Here is a 23,441-nt window from a genome sequence, read left to right on the forward strand (position 1 = left end):
ACAGTGTCTGGTAAACAATAGGTGCTCAATAAATATTTATTGAAAGAATAATTAAATGGATACTTGAAATCAAAATCTGGTTACCAGCCTTGCCACAGACACCCTCCTGTGACAGGTCCCCTCCACCCCCGCCAAGTCTTGCAGTGGGGAGTCCAGTTGTGAAGCACACATGACAAAGGGCCCTCCGAGGAAAATCCGCGGGGCTCTAATGCCACACAGTGGGGCCTGGCCTGTTTCCTGTAGTAATAAACACTAGAAAGCCCTTGAGAACACGAGGCTATCAGGTGGTGTGGTATAAAAGAACAATGCACCAGCAAGCAGAAGATACATATTTGGATTCTGAGTCTTATTACCTGTGGAGTCCTGGGCAAGTTGCTAATCCTGTTTGGCCTCCATTTCTTATCTGTACAGTAACAGTGATGGATTTGCTTGTCTGAGATCCTTTCCACACCTTCGATTTCTGTTAAATTCTGTGGGTGTCTGAGGAAAGATGGAGACAGGGAGGGAGGAGAAAGGGAGGAAGACTGTTTTTGATTATTCATATACCTGCTAAGAGATAGAAAGAAGGAGATAACTTGTAGTATAAAGAATATTGCATAGAAGAGATTGTTTTGGCATGACCGCGCTACATAGAAAGAATTTAGTTTTATAATTGGGCATCTAAGCGTTCTAAAAGAATACTCAATTTACACTAAGTTCTACATTTTCTGTGTTTTGGGCCCTGATGCTTACAGCTTTTGTCCAGACCTGGAGCTCTGTTTTCTATACATCACAGTTGAGAGTTTTGGGTCTTTACAGGCCATATAGAATGTAATTATTCATTTGTAGGTAATTACTAAAATAAAAACTGATCTGAGTTTTCTTAAAATGACACAATACCTTTCTCCTCTAAACATTTTAACATATTATTTGAGCAAGATTTATTCATTTTTGTATTACCACTTATGGAGATTTTAATTTAGTGATTAGTAAAATTATTTAATAAATATAAACCCATGCTCAATAATATTTTCCAATATGTGGAAATGTTTTCACATACTGGAGATGGCAGGTTTCTTTTTCGTTACGTCTTTGAAATTTAATATAAAGATATGATATTCCATGCCAAGTGTGTGTGGCATTTTAATTTATTTTAAATGAGTTCTCATTGAAAGGTTGCACTCTTTATGACCATAGAAAGTTCATCATTATACTTAACCAGCCATTCTGTGCACAGTGTTTTATCAGACAAAAACAAGCAAACAAACAAAAAAACACTCAATGTTTTAGATGTTTTACTAAGGCAGAAAATGAATTTCTAAATGTACTGAAATGGAACATGACGTTGTGGTTTTTTTTTTTTTTTGAGTCGGAGTCTCGCTCTGTCGCCCAGGCTGGAGTGCAGTGGCGCAATCTCAACTCACTGCAACCTCCACCTCCTGGGTTCATGCCATTCTCCTGCCTCAGCCTCCCGAGTAGCTGAGACTACAGGCACCTGCCACCATGCCTGGCTAATTTTTTGTATTTTTAGTAGAGATGGGGTTGCACCGTGTTAGCCAGGATGGTCTCAATCTCCTGACCTCGTGGTCTGCCCACCTCAGCCTCCCAAAGTGCTGGGATTACAGGCGTGAGCCACTGCGCCCGGCCGACATTGTGTTTCTTAAAAGCACAGCCCCTTATGGTGTCAAGCTGACAACTCAAAACTATGGTCCAATTAATTGAGGATGCTGCCGAGGAAGTCAAAGATCCCATAAAAAGTTAGTAAAGACATTAGATTTTAGACAATCAAAAGAACCTGGAGAAATGAACTGTGGTCATAATGATTACCTCCAGGGCTGAAAAGAGCACTCAGGAAGATATTTACTGGGCACAGCGATTCACACCTGAAATCCCAACACTATGGGAGGCCGAGGCGGGTGGACCACCTGAGGTCAAGAGTTCGAGATCAGCCTGGCCAACATGGCGAAACCCTGTCTCTACTAAAAATACAAAAATTAGCTGGGCATGGTGGCATGTGCCTGTAGTCCCAGCTACTCAGAAGGCTGAGACATGAGAATCCCTTGAACCCGGGGGGCGGAGATTGCAATGATCTGAAATCCCACCGCTGCACTCCAGCCTGGGTGATACAGTGAGACTCTTTCAAAAAAAAAAAGGAAAAGGAAGGAAGGAATAAACTAAAGTTTAAATTGTCATGTGTAAAACATCTAAGCATCTCACCCAGTCTGGTTACAAAGAAGAATTTAGACTTGTAAAATCTACCACAGCATTTCATTCTTTATCTATAGGAAATTTTTATTTTTCAGAAGCCAGGTAAATGGGAGTTGCAGATGGTGTGTTTCTGTTGATTATTTTTTGAAGCTGGAATACAGAGATTGTAGTTCTTTTTTTCAGTTACTTTAAAGCGAACCCACATGCAACTACAGCCATTCCATTTAAGTGAAAGGTGAACCATTCGACACACCATAGTAAAGATAATATATTAAGTACATTCAGCAAAAAGGATGTGGATGGAATATGAGACGCATGGCTGAAACTACTATTAATACCTTGAGGTTTAAAATTGCTAAATGGGTAAGCTCCATTGCTGTGGTTCACTAAAGGACAGAGACCTGTATTTGAACTAAGGGCTCATTTCTCTTGACCTAAATGTGTCACAGTAACAAACAACTCACAGGGAAGTGGTAAATCGTAGTCATTAAACAAACAAATCATTGTCGACTGTCAGTTCCTACTTTGAAGAACTTAAGCCATCTTCAGTATTATATAGCCAAAAAGCATCCGTCCCTTTGAAAAGCTGCACAGGCTCTCTGCTTCCAAGTCATCTATTTCTCAGAGGCTTTACTTTTGAATGTGATTTTTAAATTTTTTGTAAAATGTATCTGTTTATTCTGTGCTACCCTGCTTCTCTTTTCTACCGCCTAATTCTTAGATTATAATCAGTTTCAAAAGTACACTAAAAACACCATCACAGATTTCACTCCATCCTCAGGAATTTGCTGTTGCCACCCATTTTCCCAGGGGCAATGTCATGCAAAACACCTTCTGCTTCAGTTTGTTTCTTTATTTCTGTTCCGAGTGACCTGCGGCAAGAATTGCGCTGCCCTCGCTATAGAAAGCGGCAGTCCCCCACTGCTTATGATTATTGAGGTTCTTTGAGGCAGGGCTCACAATCTCAGATAAACTGTGCCCCTCAATTATAAGGGCTAGCTGAATATGATCCTTGCCTTACAAGTACCTTATTTTCCAATATGCCGTGTCTACATTCAATTATCAGACATTATTGGAAACACAAAGGTCACTACTTACATCTCAAAAGCTCTTAAAGCAAACATGTTATTGCCTCCTGTACATTTGGGCTTTAAAACCTCAGAATTCACTTCAGGAGACTATTACCCTCATCTCTGTTCTTTTTGAACATCATAGCATGATGGAAAATGTCCTGGTCCAAATACCGAATCAGCCAACAAAGCAATTCAAAAGGAAAAACGCCGAGCTTTAAAAATTGCAATACAAAATGATTGCTTTCGTTCTCCATCGCCTTTGTCCCCACCCTTCACTCCAATGTCAAAGCCAAAGCATCCCTTTGCTAGCATGACAATTTGAGCTAAGAATAAGAAGCCAGTCATTATTTTATCATTTAATATTAATTATAATAGTATTAGTCATGATGAACTCCTGTTGCATTATGTAGCTTTCAAGTGTATTCCCAAAGGACTTTGATTATAATTTGCCATTTTATTCATGTTCAATTATTTTAAAGTGTTGCTGAATTAACAAGATCCACTTAGCCTTAATCACTACTTACCTCATCAGTTTATAGCACTGACATGTCTGGCTTATAAAGACAATCTGTGACAGAATGAGACGAAGCCATCATGGCCACGGCTGACATCCAGGCTCAGTTCTGAGGGGTGGTGGTTCTATGGGACAGGCACTATTTCAGCACTGGTGGTTAGATGCAAGCCCGCAGACAGGAGGAGGGCGTGGGAGGTGGTGGCTACTGAGAACTCTCGGTGCTTCATTAAATACCTTGCCAACCCCTGGAATTATAAATAGAGTGTTCTGTATGTTTTCCTTCTGATGCACACTAATAGTCCTGGCTCTACATCCCTTATGTCTTGAAAATATAGCTGCATTGAGATTGTGTTGTTGGTGGTGATGTTTTAAATGGAATACAACTCTGCCTGACTGCTCATCGGCTCTGGTTCATTCTTCATGACGTTACTACATATTATTTCCATGAGTTCCTTTGTCCGTTATTCCCAAATTTTGTTTTCTTTCACATTCTCCTTGGGCTGTCTTCTAGATTCTACCAATATATTTCATTTTTCCACTTGAGATTTACAAGATCTCTTATAATTCACACTAAGTTTTCTCATCTTCTCATTTTGTTGTATCTTATGTAATTATAGCAATCATCTACCAGGTAATTAAAAATTACCAAGACCCCTGGAGTGGCTATTTACCTTGCCATGGCACGGGTTAGTACTCTGTAAGTATTGTGCCCCTACTCATGTGTCCAGCACCAATGTCAGACACTATGGTAGATCCAGAAAATTAATATAAACGGCTTCTGACAATTCAACTGAACAGGTCTGATTAAGGTCACTGGAAAAGTAGTTATGTTCAAAATATAATAGATGCTAGGCATCAGAAACCCCTAGATTTCATCAAACACCACCTCAGCAAATGAAGTGACTTTAATCAGAGTTCTAGTAACCAGTTTGGGGTAGCATTGATAAAGATTTCTACAGTTTCAGGTGGGAATTCTGTATGTGAGCCTTTTAACTTGTTGACATTATAACTAAGAATTTCCCAACCATTCCATCTTCTGCTTCCTGACTCAAGGATTTAATTCAAAGGAAAAAGTGAATTAAGATGGCCTGCAGCAATGTTCTCTCTTTTATCTAGCCTATCCATATTGTGCTATTTAAATTTACTATTCTCATACCAAGAACTTGATTAGTGGCTGGGACTGTGGCCTTTAATATTGCTCTGAAAACTGATAATGAACAACTTGAACAGGGGTTTTTAGATTTTTTTGTAATTAAAAGAAAAGTGTGATACGTTCAATCATGACATGAAAATACATGTGCAAGCCCCACTCAAAGCAATGGCATTTTTAAAAAAACTGTCAGAAGAAGAGTTTTATATGTTATCATTATACATTTTGTTGCTATGCTGTATGCATATGTACACAACATATATATACACACATGCTAACTTTCTTCATTGTTGGTGCTAATAGGAATAAAAATCAGAGTTGATGCTGAATCGTGGTTTGAATTACAAAGTTATTAATGACTAATAGATGATATTAAGTGTTACTGCGAGCTGAGTGCAATTCCAACAGTTTTGTTGGTATTAACTTCTTTAATTCTCACAATGACTAAATAATGCAGAATTCTATCCTCATTTTACATCTGAACAAATGAAACAGTGAGTAATTTAAGTGGCTTCATGCCACTCAACTAGAAATTGATGGGGCCAAGATTTACCTCCAACTCTAGGGTGGCCCATGCTCTGAACTTTGACACTCCACTGCCTGGTTCTACCTCACAAATTATAAACTGAATTGGCCTTTATGTAGCCACAACCATGTCCTGTGTTTTGTTTTCTTTTCTCCTTCAATCAGGAGTTTCTTACAAAATATTTTGTACAAATAATCTTTTGAGAAACACTAAAAGAAAAAGATATCCCTATGATCTTTTTTTCATAGTTCTAAAGCTGATGGAGGTGTGCCTTTGAAATATTCTGTTCATGAATTTGTAATATATTGAATCTGTGGGTTAAACTTCCTGCCAAGGCTCATGATAAAATTTGCATCCATCCAGAAGGAATTTGGAAATACTCTATAAATAAAAAGAAATCACGGAATTTCCAGGCTCCTGTGGCACACCCCATGTTGCTTCCACTTTAGTGAATTCTTCCTTGTAAGAATTATTGAATGGCAGTTGGATACCGATCTTATCTGCTCCCTGGCTTCCCCTTCCATCATCTCGCTCCAGGATGTGGCTGCTGAGATGATTTTCCGTTCTCGCTTTCCTAATGCTGCCTTTCCGCCTCCTTGAATCTCTTCATTGCTTGTCCTTTTTGATATGACCTTCTTGTTCCTTGAAATATCTCCTCTGGTTCAAAAACCTCTGTTAATTCTATTTTCCCTTGCTCTGTCCAGGCTGCCAGTTGGATTCTCCCTTTCCCCATCTTCATTGAGAGGGCGTCTCTCTCACCGGCCCTGCTGCTTGAACAGCATGCCTCTTGGCAAATATGAAGCTCTTCATTTCATTAAAAAACAAAAACTAGAGATGCGTTTTCAGGAGTGTTATTGAGTTGCTGTGATGAAGTCGCATAAATAGGATCCTCGTTAATTTTAACTCTAAATGCGGCAGCCCTCTCAATAGTGTTCAAATTGATCCAACATCTTCTACCCCACTTACCACGACTTGACCTTGGAAAAACTGCACTGAACAGAAATATTTTAAACAAGCCTTTGACTGGTGTTATAATTACAGTCTTACAAAGAGCAAATGCCAATGGTAATAAGATGACGCATGTGTGTACTACAGGAGGGAGAATAATAGCTTAAGGAGAGTCACCATTAGTCATTGAAAGGCTCCAGGAAGTAGCTTCAACACCAAGCATTGTGCAGAAGTGAGTGCTCTATGTTGTGGATGAGAGTCAGCACAGTTAGAGTATGTAGTCTTTTAAATTGGCCCATACACTACCAAATTAACGCATAAACGTTATTCACAAAAGTGGATTGTTTTCAAAACATCAAATCCCTAAGGTTTCACAGGGTACAACTGAAAAATTATTACTTACACTGATCACAATTGTTCTTTTGATTTAATGTATTTAGTTTGTTTTCGATTATTGGAAACTTAACTGATATTCTTTGATGATTGGAATGCAGAAGCAATATTACATTTTAAAATAAACTTTAAGAACCATATTTATAAATTGAACGTCTCCAACATAGTTCTTAAGCTCTTTGCATGTTCATCTATGCAATGATACAGTTTTCTCTGTATTATTGCAATGATAAGTATACCTGCCTCACTTTCTATATCAATCAGTCTCTGATGGGGACAATTTTTAAAGTCGGGTATTAAAAGCATCCTTTATAAATTGCATATGTGATAGAAATTTTTCAAGGTGCTATTATCTCATTAACAAATTACTCATTTAACAAGCTGACTCATCGAGATAATAAGGAGGAAAGCTCAATGCTGATTCTTTTTAGAGAAAGAAGCTAGTATTATGTGAAAGATATTTTCATAATTTAAGTGAACCTTATAAACATATCCTTTGCAACTATAGTCATTTAGGTACTGAATATGATTTTGTATTTCTAATCATTTAACATAAATAAAAAAATGAGAAGCAGTAGATTTAATGTTCATCACGATCAAAACGATTTCAACAGAAGTGGGGATTATATTAAAGACAGTCCACATGGTATAGTGATGTGAACCTTCCAGATTATTAGCATTTTTAGTGAAAGTAATGTCACCGTCATGCTGTTCATATTAACTGTGGTAGCATTCAGGGCAATACGCTTCCCTCAGCTTCCTCTGCAGCCTCTAGTCCCTGGCCATCTGGAATCTCTTAGCAAGGGCTGATTTGGTGCTATATTAAGCTTCGCTGATCTTTCAGATATAGTAAACTATTGTTTTATTTTGTTCTGGTATAAACACAAATAATAATTATTAACTTGAAGGGACTTTGGCTCAACATAATGATTCCTGGAGTCTCTTTTGCCCTGTCGAAAAACAAAGTTAGTTTCCACACATCCCAAAGTGTAAAGTGTAGACTCCAGGGTATAAATAATCATGCGCTAGCCTTTTCCCAATTTGTATCTTAAAATGACAAAAGAGCATATTCAAGTAAGAATTAGAAGTAAAATTTAACTTGAAGTCCATCTTCCTTCTAATTTAGCAATTAATCTTGTGACTTTTATTGTCTCTGCTGATGTCTCCAAATTAAAGTCTTAATGAATGACTATAAAATGCCTTAAACCATGCAAAAGCATGCTGTAACTATTTACTACGGTTCTCCTTTTTGGTCATAGGTGAAAGAAATATGTACATGCACACACACACACACATATACATACACACATTTACATACTCCTGTGTTAAGTTGTCATAGTAATATGCACAGGGATCTGGGCTCCAGGGCATCAGAAAAAAATGAGTTATCATCCTAGAAATGCTCATAAGCCTGGTTTGTAGGAGAATTCACTGAGCCTCAGTTTTCTCATCTCTGAAATGGGGTGCCCTGTCTTCCTCCTTACCTCAAAAGACTTTGCCAAGATTAAATGCACTAATGCCCAAAAACGCACTTTGTAAACCGAAAAGTAGTATATCAGTATACAATATTATTCCTAGGTTTATTATGTTAGCTGAGAAAGTTTTACAGGTAAAGCATTAACACAAAAGTACTTGTGAGTCAGGTTCAGGCTGACATATTTGGTCTTGAAATTAATTTTTGCATAGCATTCATATAAAGATAGTGATGATTTCAGGACTTGTTTATTTCTTATCAACACAGACCAAATTATAAAAACTTATAAAAGTTATGATGCCTGGCACAGTGGCTCACACCTGTAATCCCAGCACTTTGGGAGGCTGAGGTGGGCAGATCACTTGAGGTCAGGAGTTCGAGACCAGCTTGGCCAACATGGTGAAACCCTGTCCCTACTAAAAATACAAAATTAGCTGGGCATAATGGTGCGCTCCTGTAATTCCAGCTACTCAGGAGGCTAAGGCAGGAGAATCACTTGAACCCAGGAGGTGGAGGTTGCAGTGAGCCAAGATCGTGCCATTGCACCCCAGCCTGGGCAACAAGAGTGAAACTCCATTTGAGAAAACAAACAAACAAAAAAAAACCTTAAGTCCAAACTAAGCAGATTTAAGGAAAGGTGTAATCACACTGAATAATTAAAGTGATAATAATATTGATCCACACTTCCTCTAATAATGACGTCATCAAACACTTTGTAAAAATTAAGTCTCACACGTTCCTTATTTGAAAATAAATTAATAATTTATGGCATAATGAGACCTGAACCATCAGCACCACTCACTGGTTCTTAGGATGAGTTTAATCCCTTAGTCATTTAATTTAATCACTAAAAATACTTTAATCTTTTATTGACTTGTATTTCAACTGTCCCCGTTTCAATTTTTAGAAATGCATCTTGCTTAGTCTTTAACAATTTATAATATAAACTTTAAAAATAATCTGACTTCTATGAGTCTGTGAAATTAAAAGGGAGAGGATTAGATATAGTGTCTTTCCATAAGAAATCACATACACAAAGAAGTTTGTTTGGTTTATTTTGAAATAGGGAGAATTATTTCTAAAAACTTGAGAGAGATTAGAAAAAAACCTTTTAGGTGACATAAAATCAGAATCTAAAATATTTCATTACTTTCAGGAAAGCTTTCATGTTTCACCTCTTATTGCGTAAAATGCTAGCTAGGTTCATCTTTTTTGGAAGATATGAAATGGACCTATGAAAGGAAACCTTTTTTTCCAAGGTAGAATGGTACAAAGTTTTCCAGAAAGTTAGCAGATTATTTTTGACTTAGTTATCAATGTAGAAGAAGAATGAAAAGATGGTGAAAATGTTACTTGTTTGCAAATATCTCTATTTCTTTAAAAATAATACACTTTTGCCAGGTTAATTAGCAATAATTACTTTTAATAAATAACCAGGACGGGGCACAGTGGCTCACTTTTGTAATCCCAGCACTTTACGAGTTTGAGATTAGCCTGGGTGACACAGCAAGACCCTATCTCCACAAACAATGAAATGTTTGAGGAATATGTCAGGCCTGATGGTCTGCACCTGTAGTCCTAGCTACTCAGGAGGCTGAGGCAGGAGGATTGCTTGAGCCCAGAAGTTTGAGGCTACAGGGAACTAGGATTGTGCCACTGCACTCCAGCCTGGGCAACAGAGTGAGACCCTGTCTCAAAAATATATCCATATATATATGTATATATATATATGCACATATATAGCCAATTCCTCAACTCCTTGTATTACCTCTGAAGCCTCAAAAAAGATAATACTCAAATAAGCAATTTTTCTCAGTGGACAAAGCAGAAAGCTGCCTGCCTCTTGTGATATTAGGGATGTCTTGTGGTATCAGGAAAGTACTCTGCCCTAAAACTTCTGGTCTCCTAATCTCAAAGCCTAGCACGATCACTATTACAACTGTAAGAGCAACAATAACATAATAATACATATAGCCTCATTTATGAGTACTTACTATGTGCCAGGCACTCTACTAAGCATTCAGTATGGACACAATTGATTTTAATTCTCGTATCAACACTGTAATCTAGGTATTATTATCTCTGTTGCAAAGATGAGAATGCTGAGGTATAGAGTGGTTGAGAAGCTTGTCCAAAATCACCAGCTAGTAAGTGGTAGGACTGTTTTTTAAAACAAAGTCTGCTTAAATTCAAATCCTTTGAAATTCGTTTCTGTGGATTTTTGAAGACTTATTATTCCCTGTAAGAATGCAAATATCCTATCACTATGACTTCACTGCTGGAAAAAAGGAAGCAGTGAATTTCTTAGTAATTTTCCTATCCAATAGTTATAACTGGGAGACTGCAGTGTTCTTTGGAGAGTGGATTTTAGGATAGGTTTGTTTTACTATACTTTGCTTTTGGGTGGAGGGTGAAGAGATCAGTGCAGAGGATGAAGTCTTGTCAATATAGACAGTGCTTTAATAATACCCTACCTTGAGAGAGTACCTGATAACAAGTGGATAGGCAGTAGATGACAGAGACAGAAGAACGATATGGGTACATCCAAAAAAGCTTCACCCACTTTACAAATTTGCTCAGAGGGAACCTTGGCAGAAAGCCAATTCTCTACTTATTTTCTGGATCCAATCTCATTACATTAAATGTATGCACACATCCTTCTGCTCATAGTCCATTGGTCAAAGCAAGCCACGTGGACACATCCAGTTCCAAAGAGCACTCCCCTCCTCTCGTGGGCCCAGAGAGAAGGGAACGAGAGGAGCGATGAACATTCGTAGTAACTACCATCATAGTAACTAACATAGTTACACATATGGCAAAATGAAATAAACCTAGCCCCTTTTTTCAAATATAAAAGTTATATTTTGGATGAATTAAAGATATAAATATTAAAAATCAAATTTTAATACATTTAGAAAATATAAAAGAATGTCTTATGACATTGAGGTAAGTGATAATTTCCTTAAAAATGAAGAATACAGACTCATAACAAACACTATTAGTGACTATCATTGCATTGAAATAAAATACCTTTTGCAAGACAACAGTATGTTTTATAAAAGGAAAAAATATAAACCACACACAGAGACAAAACAACCCATATGGGCAACAATAAATTAATTTCCAGAGCACATAAAACATCTGAAAATCAATATGAAAACGACAGCTAACTGAATATAGAAGTAGACAATAAATACAAACAGGTAAGCCCTGAGAGAGAAATGAAAAGAGACTATCGTTACACAGTGAATGCTCAACCTCACCTAGAATCAACAAAATGCAAATGCCACTGAAGTACCATTACACACCCATCTGGAGGCGAAAGTTCAGAAGTTTAACAAGGTCCCTGTGGGGGGAATATAAATAGATGGGAGTTCCCTTATATCCCTGGTGAGTGTGTAAATTTAGCTTACTCACCTTACATAACAAGTTGGCCTCAGGGACAAACCCTGTATCCCACTTCTTTTATTTCCCCGCTTAAATAATACACAAGTGATTGTGTTTCAGGTTGTTTACAGTAGCACTGTTTGTAATGATAAAAACTCGAAAGCATCCACAGAAGAACAGATGCATCCATTGGAATCCACTCCCTAAGAAGTAAGCTTTCCAACAGCAGCCACTTTTTCTATTTTGTTGGCTGTTATGTCTTCATCACCTAGAAGAATGCCTGGAATGTAGTAGGTGCTCAATAAATATTTAATTAACTGAAGAAACAAATGATGAGATGATGGAAATACGATAAAGAATCTAAAATGAATGAACCAGAGTTACATATATCAATATTGATATATTGATAATCCTCAAATTAACGTTGAGTGAGAAAAGCAAGTTGAAGGATAGGTAACTAAGAAATCATTTCTATAAATTATAAAACACGTGAAATACTCTCTATTGCTTATAGAGAGGATAAACATATATACAAATATCAAAACCCGACAAGAAGGAAAAATTCGGTAAAGCAGATACCCCTGGGGTTGAGCAGAGGGTTTATGAGATCAGAGAACCTAAAGGCAACCATAATCTTATTCATAGTTTTTTCTACAAAAGCTGATATGACAAGTTAGTATTTTTTAAACCTGCATATTGCAAAGTATCTCAAGTTTTGAAAATATTGGTTTCTGTACCTCTTTTTGTATAAAATACGCAAGGACAACATTATTTACTGAGAGTACTCAACATACCCATATTAAATTCATAAAGCAACTGAGTAGGCAATTTTGTTTCTTAATAGAGTATTGTAATTTACTATACTTTCATATTCAGTAGCTTGGCAACTTATTTTAATAATTTACTAATTTCAACTATTCAAATTTCACCAGTTTAAAATATCCGTATAATTTTGTGGCTAGAGAGCACTGAACTATGTTGCAGAAGTTCATTACTGTCTTCTAGAATCTCATACGGACTGTTACATTTCTATCTAAGAGTAATTAATTAACAAATGCCCATGTGTAAATTACAGTATTCTGGCTAGAGTATAAAATTCTTCTAGTCCTGTCCCTGCCTTTTAGAAGCTTACCACTGAAAGTCTTTAAACGTAGAAAAGGCTTCGTAATACACAAAAAGAAAGCTACATTCATTCAAGACATTATTTCTCAACAATTCTGTGGCTTGATATTTGCTCTTTGTTCTGCATTTATAGCTCAATTCTTCTGGGCAAAGATAGAACCCTCTTAAATATTTTCTGCACTCCCAAGCATACTATTCACACTTCATAAATAATAAAAAATAATCACGATATTTAACCTTTCATTACAGTTGCTCTTAGCTATTCCATTCGTCTCTTTATGATTTGCCTCTGATTCATCTTAATGTCTTTAATGACCATTTTAATTAAACGAAAGAATTCTGCATGGCTATAGTTATGGATTATGCTAAGAGGAATATACATGTATAGCAAAATTACATATATTTGTGACCTTACGACAATCAAGGCTGTTTAATCCTTATCAGTGACATCAGTGTGGACCCAATTAGCACAGTTTGCAGCCACTTCATAATTCAAAAGAATGTGATCATTCAGCTGGAAGCACATTTGACAGAAACTCCATAGTCATGAAGGGAAAAGCTTGCAAGATCACCCACTAGGATGGAGAAGCTGTCATTCTTTCATCAGTGCTGTTGAATACTAATGTCAAGGTCAGGATGGTGTAATTTTAGGCTGCCAAAATATTGCTGGAATTGATATACCAGAAGATGTTTAAGAAAGTAAAGAAATACAACTTTGGGAAACTTTCCCAAGGTAGGGTTTGATATGACTCCTTGCTGCCTGGAGACAATTCTCCATTTTATCATTGTTTTACAAGAAAATCTTCTGCTAGTCCTGCTGCATAACGATTCCAATATTCTTCCCTTCCTTTGTCCCTTATATTATTAAATTTATATCTTGGCTAAGAATTGTAACTATTGTAAAAATCTATTCCTTTGAGATTCTAATTTTAAAAGAAAGCCTGCTTTTGTTAAGCTTACCGTTCACCCCTCCACCCTCCTTCTACCCCAGGTGGAGCGAGAATATAAGATACATTAAATTCAAGTATGATTTTCTAAAAATGTCATTTCAAATAAGTGTTTTTCTTCTCCTCAGAGTGTAGAAAATAAGAATATAATAAATTGAAAAAAAAAGTTCAAGTTACATGGAATTTCTGAGACAATAGCTTGTTCTAATTAAATAATAATAATTGTTTTCCATTGTTAACCTTAATACCATTTATCTATGGAACTCTCGTGGTGGTGGTTGCGGTGTTTTCCAATGCCTTTATATATGTTATGCATGTTATTGGATCCTCATGACCGTTCTGGGAAGCAGAGAACTGTGTTTCTTGCCATCATTTTAGAAGAGACATGTGAGGGTCTAATAGCTGTTGACTTTCTGAAAATTCACAGAATGTAGGATGAAAATCTGGTCCTGGAACCAGCTTCTGGGATATGTTTCAGTATCCTTATATTGTGACACCTTGGCCATTTATTACGGTATCTTTGGATCCCTAAATTATTCTCCGAATTTCTCCCTTTTTCTGTCTTTTTTTTTTTTAATTTTAAGGGCAAAATAATAGGCAAAATGCATTGCACATTTATTTTTACTTTTACTGAAATTTCCCAGACTCTGTTCTCTCAACCAGGAAAAAAAAAAAACCAAAAACTCCTAGTTGCCCTGATGTGATTGATTTTGCAAACATAAATATGTCAATGAGCTATGCCAAACAATAGCTCAGCAGGACTGTTTTCCATATTCCAGATACATTTTGAAAGATGTCTGAAATGACATGTTTGCAGTAAAATATACATGGCCGGGTGAACTTTCCTACTCTTATCTTGCGCCTCAGTAACTCTAAAGAGAAAGTGAAATCTTCTCTTCTGCATTAGACATGTTTTAAAAATATTTAAATATTGCTTTCAAATATCCCTTACCCTTCATAAACACACTGCATACTTTTAACAAATTCTAATTTTAACTTACTACTCAGGACTGCTACTTAGGGCTTAGGGGCAGAAAGCCATCACCTTTTTAAGTGTTTTCCTGGTGGATGTTTTAACTGAATTGATTCAGTCTACATTAGACCATGCTTATGCTTAGCTTTAAACAGAATTTATCAGCTTCCTCTGGTGCTTTAAATCTTCTGAGATGATTATGGAGACAGCACTACAAGCCTTCTCAACGTTAAGCAATCTTTTATGATTTGGGTGTAAAATAAAAATGGATGCCCTATTGTAAGTGACTAACAACTTGGCCTCGGAAATCATGGAATAAATACGCAATGAGCCCAGCTAGCCCCTGAAATACACAATGCCACGGCTTCAAAGACAGATCTTACTCAAAGGTCACCCTCTTACAGTTGGAGTTTGAAGAATAGGAAGCAGCATGTGGAAGGTTGAAGAAAGGTTGTGAAAATCTCAGCTGGCCAGGCGCAGTGGTTCACGCCTGTAATCCCAGCACTTTGGGAGGTTGAGGTGGGCAGATCTCTTGAGGTCAGGAGTTCGAGACCAGCATGGCCAACATGGTGAAACTCTGTCTTTACTAAAAATACAAAAATCAGCTGGGCGTAGTGGCACATGCCTGTAATCCTAGCTACTTGGGAAGCTGAGGTGGGAGAATCCCTTGAACTCAGGAGGAGGAGGTTGCAATGAGCCAAGACTGTACCGCTTCACTCTAGCCTGGGCAACAGGCAAGACTTCATCACACACACACAAAAAAAGTTCAGCCCAAGGCATTAACTGAAATATATGCAGAAACAGTGTATATATATATTTTTCTAGCCCATCTCATCTCTTAGTCTAACAGATATCCTCTGTCTTTTCATATATAGCATTTGTGTTCAACCTGAATGGTGTTAATCCAACAAATATTTATACGGGGTCAACAGGTTCTGTGAACAGTCCTGGGGATTCATTAATAAATAAAGGAAGTCCCTTCTCTCAAGAAGCTCAAAGTCCAGAGGCAACACAGCTTTTTCTTTAAGGAAAATAGAGGCATTGTCAATGCTAAGATGGGTACTACAATGACCGTATGAGAAAAACACAGCAAATAGAGGCAAAGGAAGGGGAGATCACGCGTGCCACAGAGTCCACATGGTATTGGCCCTCTCTAATGCCTGGGTAGGATGAAGGAGCTGAGTGCCAAAACTTTGGAAAACCAGTGGACTGGCTCCTGTGGAGTGAGTTGCCATATGCCATGTCTATGGCTGTCCTCCCCTGGCCATGCCATACCCCAGTAGGCAAAAGTGCTTTCAACATTTAAACATCCATCCTCTTCCTGGTGCTCCTCCCCAGCATAGGGTCTTATGACATCAGCTATGCTTCCTGTCTTTGAGGAAGGTCCTTGGCTCAGCCTGTTCCCAAGAGTGCCACGCAATGGCAATAGGGGTCTGCCAGGCCTGTGAACTCAGAGATTTGCACATAGGATTCTATTGTTTGACAACTCACTTGCAGATCATAGAGACTTGATGGAATTAGGTAACCTTAGCCTGCTTCTATTTTCCTATTTTCAACATGGGAAAAATAAACACACCACCCTTATCAGTTACAATGAGAATTAAGAGAAATGAAGCCTGGGTCTTCCCTCCTAGAAGGCAGTTGATAAAGCAGTTTATCTTTCTTCTTTCTTCCCTCCTTCCCTCTTATTTTATTTCTCCATCTTCTTCTTAGCCGTTTTGTTTGCAAATTGCAGTTCAGTATGAACCAGATCTCCATGAGGTGGAGAAGTGAATACAAGTGGCCGTGGTCTCCAAATAAATCACAAAGAACTAAAATAATCTGTGATTACAAGACCACAGGGTTGGGGTGAAGATTAAATGAGATAATGCAAGGAATGCATTTAGCACATAGTAAATGCTCAATATATATCAGCTGCTGATAGCCGTAATCTAGCCTAGTTTCACTGTGGCAATGGAGCACAATTGCTAATTGTGCAAGAGTTGGATGAAATAATCCAAGCAAAGCACTTAGCATATAGTAAGTACTCAATAACTATTAGCTACTATTAGCTGCTACTAGCTGAGTTTTTACTGCATGAGTGGGAGTGGAATTGACAAAATTATCCTAGGATGAGGCTTCTGCTGTTATTCCACACCCTACAGACAACCTTTGATGGTAGCTGAGGAAATGGCTTTATTTTGTACCTGCTATGAAGCAAGCTACTGGTGTGATCATAATGCTGGCAGAGAAACGGGAGCTGGTAGAGAAAAGAGAAGACAAACTCCTTTTTTTTCTCTTAGCCCAACAGAGCAATTATCGTAGTGCCCACAACCAGAAAGAGAAAACAAGACAAAGTAGTACTTAAATTCTATACTGTATTCGAGTCTTAATGAAAATGATTTTCTCCCGAAGGCTTTTCTAATCGACTGGTTTGGCCAAAGTTTCAAAGGGTTGCATGAATGAACATTAAAATATTAAAGTTAATATTTCAAAACTTTCTAACGCCTTCCAAAATATTTTTGCATGCATCACTTTCTACATTAAGTAAACATTTATTTGGTACATTATGTATGTAACATTATAGCTTTCAAAAATTGTATAAGAAATTGCAAGGAAAATGTCAAATATGATGGGAGAAATAGTCTTATTTTAAATGTTTGCTTCCAGGGCTTTGACTTAAAAATATTAACCTTAAATTTGAAAGGCCAAGGTTCACACTAAGTTCTCCAGAAACACATTAAAATTGTCACTGTGAATATCAATAAACTAAATATCACTTTGAGTTTCGGCTTTCATCTTCAACTCAAACTGTAAGCACACATTTCAAGGTTGCTTATGTATGTTAAAATATTCCGTATAAAAGTTTGCAAAAAGCCTGTGTGTGAGCCTAAAAGTCCTGGTTATCTTCTTAACAAAGACCTTCAGTTGAACAGCTCAGCACAAAAGCAAGACTTTCCAAGGCAACAAAAAAGACTGCTAAGTCCAAAAAAAGAAAAAAGGCTCTAATACTACATAATTTGATTTGGGATCCAAATAAATTAAGAACAAGCCCCTCTTTCATTAAAGCAGTGACCCATTTTATGGCAGTGGATTGTGGCTTGTTCACCTCTTTATTCGAATGTGACTTATGCTAACTAATGGAATTCAGGCCCCACCATTTCTAATGGGGGCACAATGGTGGCAGTTGGACGATAGAGCTGTTTTTTTTCCATTCAAGCCTGATGTTTCCTCCTTGAATCATAAAACCTGAGAAATACATGTTGACGTTCTGTATTCGCACTGTGGGCATTGGCTGGGCATCACCATAATTGTCAGTGACAGACATTCTTTTACAAAGATAAGTTCTCACCTAATTTGTGTGAAGCAGTCCCCAAAGAATGTCACGGTAACAGCCAGCACATGTGCAATATTGCTTTCAAATAACATGCATGTGCCAAATGCCAAAATGAAAATTTGTGGAAATGACATCTGCAGTTGCAGAAAAAAAAAAAATGTCTCAAAGAAATCATGGGAGATTCTGTGTTTCTGGGAGTTGTTTTGGTCCATGCTCTTTTAATAAAAGTGACTGCTTTATCACTCTTCTTGTGAGCTTCCCTGTGAACTTTAGCAAGAGGCAGGAAAAGGGTTGGGTCATTCAAGGGGCATCAACAAAAGCAGCAAGTTCAGAGTCACAACTACAGTACAGTGTAAAGGATGGATACGAAAACTCATGGTTTCTCAAAAATTCCTATGTCTAATGTCTAATTTGATTTACATGCATATGTCAAGCAAGGTTTAGCAAATCCAATGACAGGGCTGCTTTTAAGGAAAAATAGCAATAGCTACACTTTATGTGATGCTTGCTGTGTGCCAGGCAGCCTTCTAAGCTCTTTATGTATATTAACTCATTAAATTCTCACAACAGCCCCATGAGGTCATTTTACAGATGAAGAGGTCGAGGCATAAAGATTAAGGAAGAGGCTGGATGATGGCTCATGCCTGTAATCCCAACACATTTGGAGGCTGAAGCGGGTGGATGACTTGAGGACAGGAGTTTGAGATCAGCTTGGGGAACATAGCAAGACCCTGTTTCTACAAAAAATTAAAAAAAAAATAGGCAATTGTGGTGGTGCATGCCGGTAGTCCCAGTTACTCAGGAGGCTGAGGTGGGAGGATCTCTAGAGCCCAGGAGTTGGAGGCTGCAGTGAGCTATGATGATTAAGTAAAGGTTAAAGTTGGAAAGCAAACACTGCCTGGTTCCAGGTTCTGTGCATTTAACTACTAGATTATACAAGAAAGGAATGCTTATTTAATTACATAATGAAGTTAAAGCACTTGACATAGTGAACATTCAAGCAATGTAATCTAGTATTGTTGTTTTTATTATCATTCTCATTATATTTGCACTATAGACTCTCTAGCCAATACTCCCATAAAGCCATTATCTGGATAATTTGATCTGTATACACAGCAGCTCTGGTCTTCGGAGCACCCCAACAGAAATCATTCTCCATTTCAAGGCATTCAGAGATAAATTGTATGAACAATTTCTTTAGAAACCAACTTACTTTTTCCCATGCACATTATTATTTGGTAAAAATATTTGTAGTTGTGTACTTACATTAATGATACAGATAATTGTTTATTTTTTAAGCTTCAACTCAAACACATTGCTTCCCTTCCCCTACTATGCTTAATTCATTTTGACAGCTTTACTGAAAATGTAAAACTTACAAGTGCCCCCTTTTCCGACTTTGCCTCTCAGGGAATAGGAGGTGTGGAAACTCCCCTTGACCGTATCAGCATCTGTGCAGGTGATGAAAATTCATGAGCTGCCTCTTGCCTTGAAAGTGAGCAGGATCTTCCAACTCCTTTATGAGAGTAACAGTGGGAAGAAACCTTCCCTGCAGTCTGGGGTGGAGGGCACAGTCACCTGCGTAAGGCAGGAGAGAAGTGGTGCTCTGCTCACAGGAGGGGCAGTGCCTGATCTGCAGCAGCGCTGTCCAGGCCCAGTTCTGGGTACTGGTTTCACTGTCTGCATCATATAATCTCCAAAAGAGCCACTTTTGCTTATGAGCTCTCCTGTGTTCAGCTACCTCTCATTAATCACACCCGAAATGATTTTGTTTTCAGTCTCATACTTTAAAAAATTTAATATTTTCATTAAGAAAATCTAGACCCCCACTTTGGAATGAACTGATAATTGTAACTGTGATATAAGTATAGTCAAGAAGCAGAATAACATAAAGGAATAATGGTAGAATTGCTCTGACGTGGATGAAAAAGGTTTTTTCTTCAAAAACTATTGATTGAAACTCTAAGATAATCCAAGGCATAGGTTATCTTTAAAAGAAATAATTTATTGAGATGAAATCCACATGATATAACATTAACCACTTTGAAGTGAACAACTGAGGGCCATTTTGCGTATTCACAATGTGCAAGACCAATTTCTATTTAGTTCTAAAACATGCCCATCACACCAAAGTGAAACCCATTACTTATTGAACAGTTTCTCCCCATTTCCCCCAGACACTAGATACCACCAATCGGCATTATTTTCCTATGAATTTACCTATTCTGAGTCTGTCACATAAATGAAATAATACAATAGGTGACCTTCGATGTTGGGCTTATTTCACTCAGCATAATATTTTTAAGGTTCATTCACATTGTAACATTTATCCGCACCTTATTCCTTTTCGTGGCTGAATATTATTCCCTTGTGTATGTATGGAATATACCACATGGAACTACCACGGGGTTTGTTTCTCCATTGTTCCATGGATGGGCGTTTAGGTGATTTCCACCTTTTGGTTCTTGTGACTGAGGCAGCTCTGAAAACACATGTGCATGGGTTTATTTGAGTATCTCTTTTCAGTGTTTGAGGGTATATACACAAGAGCAGAATTGTGGAGTCATTAGATTATCTGTTTACTTAATTATTCAGGTTCTAGGTCATCCTTGGATCAACTAGTATCATCCTTGCTGGTCCACATCCCATGCATGCGTAATTTTTATGGTTATTTTTCCATCTCCTTTCCTACCCATTCTTTCCAATTCAGCTTATTATCACATTGTAAGCCTCAGAAGTTCTGGGTATGCTCTGCACTCTCATAGTCTCTTATGATGCCATTCTGCAGAAGAAAGACAAGATGCTTCCAATGAGAAATGTGGCATTAAAAAGCATGATATTAACTCAGCCATTCAGCAAACATTTCTAAGTCCCTGTGACCTGGACTTCCTGTTACATGCTTGGAATATAGATGGAATAAACATGGGCCCTGCCCTCCTAGAGTTTTCCATTTTAAAAGCAAACAAAAACAAAGGGTGTGAGTGTCTATTAATATTATTTAGATCACAATTTGATTTCTGAAAGCCGTAAATGATATGGTGGCATTTTTCAAAGAAGAAATGTTGGTATCTATTTTTGAATCATGAGCACATCTTTTCTTGCTCTATCTTGCTCATTCTCTGATTAGTTCCAACGTTCAGTCACAGCCTTGTAGTAACCAGAAGATCCCTTTGAGATGATTCGTGGTTTCATGTCTGTCCTGTGACACACTAGTGGTGTGATCTGGGTCTTCGCCTCCACCTCCAGTTCAGGTTCTCCTGCCTCAGTTCCCAAGTAGTGGGATACAGATGTCTCTATTTTTTAGTAGAGACAAGGTTTCACTATAAGTTGGCCAGGCTGGTCTTGAACTCCTGACCTCAGGTGATCCTCCTGTCTCAGCCTCCCTAAATTCTGGGATTACCGGCATGAGCCACCATGCCCAGCCATCAAAATTCATTCCTAATCAAAGTGGTAATTTCATAAATTATAAAATAAAGAGTGAGATTTTTGAAGTCAGGAGCATCTGAGAGAGCTGGATGCAGATACAGAGGGATATATTAGAATACAGACTAAATGGATCCCCAAATTGAGTGAGTTTAAAAAACAGAAATTTATCAGTCTCTCAGTCTCTCACGTAACAGCGATATGCTACAAGGAAAAAGAGGCTTTCCTCTCTAGGTTCAAGATGGCAGCAGCAGCTCCAGACAAGACATCTGCATCCCAGCCAGTGGGAATGAGCCAGTGCAGGACAGCCTGTTCGTTTTAGGAGTGCCTCCTGCGAGCAGCACACATCATTTCCACTTGGATAGCCCTAGACATAACTTTGTCATACGGTCACATTTTCAAGGGAGATTTGGAAAGGTGATCATATAGTTTAAAACTTTAGAGCTCTGATATAAAGAAAAAAAGAAAAGACTGTGTCTGAAGAGATCCAGCAAGCTTTGCCAGATAGTGAATTCTCTGCTGTGAAGAATGTTCCATTTGATTCAAGTAGATACCAAGCTAATAAAGATGTAATCTAGCTGAGATTCTAGAATGAATTCTTAACTATTTTCCAATAATAAAGTCAGTGGGATTTAGAGTAACCATCTGGAAATAAGAACCTTGTAACCATGGTTTTAGTCAGTACTTATATCTTTATTGATTTTGATTTGATTTCAACCATATAAAAAATATAGCAAAGTTTGGTTAAAACCCCGTATTTCTTCAGTAATAAAGCTCTTCTCATTTTATGGCCTGTTGTGGGTAGAAAACACCAAATATATATGTACATCTATTCTCCATTTATGGGTCACCTCATAATTTTGCTTAACAAATGATACACCAACACATTTTTGTGTGTGTTTTAAATAAATTATTTAAAAATCTGATTCAATAAACAAATCTAAATTAATATGAAAGGACAGAATCTGTTTCTATGAGAAATCTGCCAGAAAGATACATTTTACACTTGAAGTTAAACTTTTCAATAATTTATTCTCTCTCTAGGCTGCCTGAAATTCTAAATTGCTCAAATTACTGCTTGGGTGCATGGATGACCTAGTACCAGGGTACACCTGATGGCAATTGTTTATATATAGAACACAATCCTGATCAATCTCTGACACTTACCACTGACTTCCTGCTGCTCAAAAATGTGTACTCTAATAGCATTTGTATGTTTTCTTTTCCCTCAAGGTTTCAGATTCCTTGTCTACAAGAACATGGAAAATTAGAATGAACATTACAGATACTGTAATAGAAGTAGTCCAAGCAATTTCACTGTATTCTAAGATACCATATGGCACTTGCGAAATAAAAATATATTATCTATGTGTAAAGATATATCTATATAGATATAGGAGTGTACAAAGACTGATTTAAACATTTATCTTTTGCAGATTTCAAACTTAAGAATTCCAAACATCATTAACCCCTAATATGCAACATCTTTAATATTTCAACTTAGAATAACTTTTAAAAAGAGATAAATGAGTAAAAACAAATTTCTAAAAATGGACAGAACTATAAGTTTAAAACTAAAACCCTTTTGAAAATGACTTCTCCAGACATTTGGTATTCCCATAAAATGACAACTCTAATACTACTAAGGTGTTCAAATTATTAATCGGCAATTCAATGTGTGCTAAACTATTAATTGAATTTTTTTAAAGAAACTAGATTGTGAAATTTTTATCAGTTTTAACACAAATCTGTTTAAACAAACAGCTTTTGAAAGAATTTGTATGGTGGAGATTGAGATGAGTTTGTGTTTTTCTTTTTTAATTTTTTCAAGGCTGAGTCCCTTCTGCCCCTGAGGCAGAAGGAAGCAAAATGTCCTATGATCCCTAGTGGTTTCACTGCTATGGCACAGAAGAGTTAAATGTAGAGAGACTCCTGAGAAAATAGACGAGTGTGGGAGGAAAAAAAAAAACAAAAAAACCCACTTTTTTGAGGCCTGAAAAAAAAGAGA

The 23,441-nt window shown here is 37.4% G+C and overlaps 1 long non-coding RNA gene across 1 annotated transcript in view; it reads right to left on the minus strand.

The window, feature by feature from the left end:
- Window positions 1–3,858, minus strand: part of LOC116480410 (uncharacterized) — a 93,564-nt gene extending 89,706 nt beyond the window's left edge. The window contains exons 1-2 of the long non-coding RNA XR_004251284.1: window positions 3,785–3,858; window positions 354–480 (exon numbers count right to left, since the gene is read on the minus strand). This is a non-coding gene — a long non-coding RNA (uncharacterized LOC116480410). The remainder of the gene's footprint in view (window positions 1–353; window positions 481–3,784) is intronic.
- Window positions 3,859–23,441: the final 19,583 nt, after the last annotated feature.

Source organism: Hylobates moloch, unplaced genomic scaffold (genome assembly GCF_009828535.3).
Source record: "Hylobates moloch isolate HMO894 unplaced genomic scaffold, HMol_V3 SCAFFOLD_3, whole genome shotgun sequence".
Lineage (NCBI taxonomy): Eukaryota > Metazoa > Chordata > Mammalia > Primates > Hylobatidae > Hylobates > Hylobates moloch.